The sequence below is a fragment of the Elephantulus edwardii genome, unplaced genomic scaffold, assembly GCF_000299155.1.
Source record: "Elephantulus edwardii isolate Elephantulus edwardi_28Jun2011 unplaced genomic scaffold, EleEdw1.0 scaffold00092, whole genome shotgun sequence".
Taxonomy (NCBI): Eukaryota; Metazoa; Chordata; class Mammalia; order Macroscelidea; family Macroscelididae; genus Elephantulus; species Elephantulus edwardii.
Genome location: NW_006399842.1, coordinates 290,602 through 295,425, shown reverse-complemented (window position 1 = coordinate 295,425; position 4,824 = coordinate 290,602).

Here is a 4,824-nt window from a genome sequence, read left to right as displayed (position 1 = left end):
GAGCAGGGTTTAGAGCTGTTGTGCATAGGGTCGCTATGAGTCGGAAACGACTCGATGGCACATAACAACAACAACAATCTTTATTTATGTTTGATTCTCATTGTCACTGAGTAGAATTGACTCATAGCTGAGTGGGAATTGATTCATAGCTGACCCTCCAGCAGGTTTTTGTAAGCCTGTAAATTGCTTAGGAGGAGGATACTGGTCATCTTTCTCTCACACATGTACTGGTGAATTCTAACTGCTAGAGTAGAGCCACCTATGGGTTAGCAGCACAACTGCCTATGGGTTGCACCACCAGAGCTCCCTGTGTATTCAACTCAGTAATAATTAAATGTAAAACTAAGTAAAACAAAAAAGAATGGTAAAATTGAAATATATGACATTTAAGAACTTGTGTTCATCAAAGTAAATAATTTAGAGAGCACAAAGTAAACTTACAGAGTGGGAAAGGAGTCTTTATCTACTTATTATCTAATCTTCAGCAATGACATATACAATAAAATAAAGTATGTATATAAGTCAGTAATATGAATTATTTCATTTGTATAATATGTTTTAATGACACATGTTGTATAAGACTACATTGCCATTATGACATGTTTGTTGTTATGTGCTATCAAGTCACTTACAACTCATAGTGACTCTATGTACATCAGCCCTAAACCCTACTCTATCCTGTGCCAATCTTAATTGCCTCTGACACACCTACACTCATTATCCCAGTAATTGAATCAATCCATCTCATCAAGGGTCTTTCTCTCTTGTGCTGTCCCTTCACCCTCCCAACCAAGACCTCCCTCTCCAAGGACTGGTCCCTCCTTGCAACATATCCAAAGTATGGACAGAGCTTCGGAATCCTTGCCTCCAAAGAGTAGCTTGGTTTCACCCTCTCTAGACTGAACCTGTTTGTTCTCCTAGCAGTCCATGGTATATTCAGTATTCTTCTCCAGCACCACAGCTCAAAGGCATCAATTCTCTTTCTACCATCCCTAGTCATTGTCCAGCTTTCTGATGCATAGCAAGTAATTGCAAAGACTGGCCTGGATCAGGTGTACCTTAGTCTCCAGACTGATATCATTACTCTTCAGTACTTTGGTGAGGTTTCTAAAAGAAGATTTTCTTAATGCAATTTATCTTTTAATTTCCTGGCCACTGGTTCCAAGAGTGCTGATTGAGGAGCCAAGCAAAGGGAAGCTGTTAACTATTACAATCAATTTTGATGCAGGCAATTAGCCCAGTGATGGGAATCTTTATTTTTCTTGATGTTGAGCTTCAATCCATATTGAAGACTAGAGTCCTTGACCTTCTGCAGCAAGTACTTCAGGTCTTCCTCAATTTCAGCTAGCAGGGTTATATCATCTGCCATAACGCAGATTGTTAATGAGTCTTCCTCCGATCCTGATACTACATTTCTCCTCATAGAGCCTAGACTCCCGGTTCTGCATATAGATTGAAAAGGTATCAGTAGTTGGAATACATGGACTTGGTGACAGAAATGAAGCTGGAAATAGAATGATAGAATTTTGTACAATTAACAATTTACTGATTGCAAATATGTTTTATAAGAAACAAAAATGCAGGCTATCCACATGGATTTCACTGGATGGTATAGAGAGGATGAAAGGCACCCAAGCATCGAGGACTTTCCTTCATAGGGTCGCTATGAGTTGCCTGCGACTTGAAGGCACTTAACAACAACAACAACATCCCTTCCTGTATGCTAAGTTTTATCCCCGAGCAAATGCTGTCCTTTTGTTCTTATAGGATTGCTTGTTTTAAGGAGTCCCTGTGTTATTGCTCACAGAGGAGATTTCCCATCTTTCTCCTGAGGAGCGAGGTGGTACTGAAATGTCAGAGAAATGTTACCTTTGGATTAGCAGTATAACTCTCAATGCACTAGACCGCCAGAGCACCCTTTACAAAAGATGTGCAAATGACTGATACACGTATTTTAAAGTATTATAATTCAGTTTATTAAAGTTGCAAAGGTAAATCACAAGATGTTACATATCCACTCATTGTTTGGTACTGTCCAGTCAATTATGACTCATAGCAAGTTGATGGACGACAGATCTGGGCCTCCTCGACCCTACACCATCCTGTTCCCAATATTTTCAAGCCCATTTTAAGACCAGTAATCTAAGTCATACTGAGGATATGGAGGAAGTTACACCTTCTTATGCCACAAATGGCAATAAATATTGGTATAAACTACTTGGGAAACTTTTGGGTGCTGTGTGTGTGTGCGTGTATGTGTGTGTGTGTAAGCCTTTGAGTGAGAACAAACTTATAGTTGACCCTTCAGCTGGTTTTCAGAGGCTGTAAATCATGTGGGAAGAGATTGCCCATCCTTATCCCGAAGAGATGCTGGTGGATTTGAACTGCCTGCCTTTGAGTTGCAGCACAATTCTTTACCCATGAGGTCACCAAAATTCCATATTGGATATTTGATGTTGTGTGCCCTGGATTCAGAACTGACTAAAAGCTGCCAACCAGTGGGATAATACTTATTAAAATACTTTCTGTGACTGGAATCTTCAATTGCTAGATAAATCATCCAGAGAATTGCATGCATATAATTATCAGAAGGTATTTAGAAGACTACCCCCAGCAACTGTATTAATAAAAGCCCAAAAAGGGAATCATGTTACAAATTAGTCTGTATTGTAATGGATTTTTTGTATTTAAATAATGGAATTATATATAGAATGAGAACAAATAAAATACAGCTGTATGTAAAACAGGAATGAATCTCACAAACAAAATGTTGTGGAAAAAAAATAAGTCAGACACAATGTTAATTGGTCTACATTAAATTTAAATATTTCTATTCAATTAAAAAAAACAAAAACAAACCCAAACCAATACTGTAACTGCAGATTAGGAGGAAGATACAGAAGAGATATTTGGCCAAGACATCTTAAAGTAAGATGAGGAAATAGATGGATGAATTATTTCTGCAATCTCTATCAGAACAATTAACTGAAGATAATTTTCTGTGTGACAGATAGGAGTCAGTGAGATGACAGTTGTTGTAAGGTGCAGTCAGGTCTACAATGACTCATGTTATTATTGTTGTGTGTGTGCCATCACTTTGGGACTGACTCACAGCTAACCCTCCAGTGGGTTTTCAGAGGCAGTAAATCATATGGTCTTTCGTTCATAGGGTTGCTATGATGACTGGACAAAACTTAACAACAAAATCATATGGTACAATATTGCCCATCTGCCTCCCACAGAGTAGCTGGTGGATTCAAGCCACATATCTTTGAGATTGATTGCAGCACAGCTTCTTACTACAAGACCACCAAAGGAACCCTAGGGGACTCATCAGTAAGCTGTGTTATGCAGATGATGACATAATCTTGCATGCTCAAAGTGAGGAAGACTTGAAGCACTTGTTGCAGAAGATTAAGGAATGCAACCTTCAGTATGGATTGCATTTCAATGTCAAGAAAACAAAGATTCAGCTCCTGGTTTTGTTGTTGGTTTCTATTGTTTTTTCTGTTTTCTATTTCATTGAATTCAGCTCTTGTCCTTACAATTTCCTTTTTCTATAGGCTGTGGGATTAGATTGCTGTTCTTTTTGTAAAAAATTTATTTTATTAATTTTAATGAACATTTACAGAGATTTTGGATTTTCATTCATTCATTGTTGCACTTTTTTTCTTTACCCTCCTCCCCCCAGTTCACTCCTTTCTTAGAAAAGCAAAAGATAAACTTCATTGGTATATAATTCCCCCCCCCCGTACCACGCCCCTCCCCTGTTCTTTTTCTATTTGATGAAGGTGTTGAGTTAGATCATTAATTTTGTTTCTTTCTTTGTTTTTTATGTGGTTGCCTATAGCTATGTATTGGCCCCTAAGGATTGCCTTAGCTGCATCCCAGGGGTTTTGGTATGTTGTATTTTAATTATCATTCTTTTCAAGGAAATTTTTTAACTACTACTTTATTTAAAAAGTTCTAATACATTGTTCTTCACACTAGATCGGTCCCATTTCTTTCACCTCTCCTCACCCATCAAATTGTACAGCCCTGTGATTAGCCCCCTACCCTTGCTCATCCTCACCCCTCTGCTTCCACCCTCCCTCCCCTTTGGATTCTCTTAGTCATTCTATAATAATGATTTTATACAATATTTGTCCTTATGGAACTGAGTCAGTTCAGCATAATGCACTGCAGTCCCTTCTAATTTAGATAGTAATTTACAAAACTATTGCTCCTGCATGCTCTGTCGTATTCCATTGTGTTAATGTACCATGATTTCTCAATCCATTCAATTGTGTGCAGACATCTGGGCTGTTTCCACGTTCTTGTGATGGTGAACTTTGGTGTACCAGTCTCCGTTTGTGCCTCACTTTTCATTTTCTCAGGGTATATTACAAGCATTGAAATAACTGGGTCATATGGAATGTCTATGTTCAGCTTTTTAAAGCAGCACGAAACTGCCTTCCAGAGTGGTTGTATCATTTTAAAATCCCACAAACAATGCTTGAGAGTTCCTATCTCATGCATCCTCTCCAACATTTATTGCTTGCTGTCCTATTAAACTTTGCAACTGCTACTGGAATGAGATGGTATTTCATTATGGTTTTGACTTGAATCTCTATTATTGCCAGTGATTTTGAGCATTTCCTCATGTGTTTGTCGGCCATTCGAATACCTTCCTCTGTGAAAATTCTTTCCATGTGTTCTGCCCATTGTGGAGACCCAGGAGTAGTCTGAAAACTTTCATTATGAAACCCTTGTTCAAGATAGTATTGGCAAACATTTGTTCCCAGTTGGTAGGTTTTCTTTTCACCCTGTTGGAAGTTGTTTGTT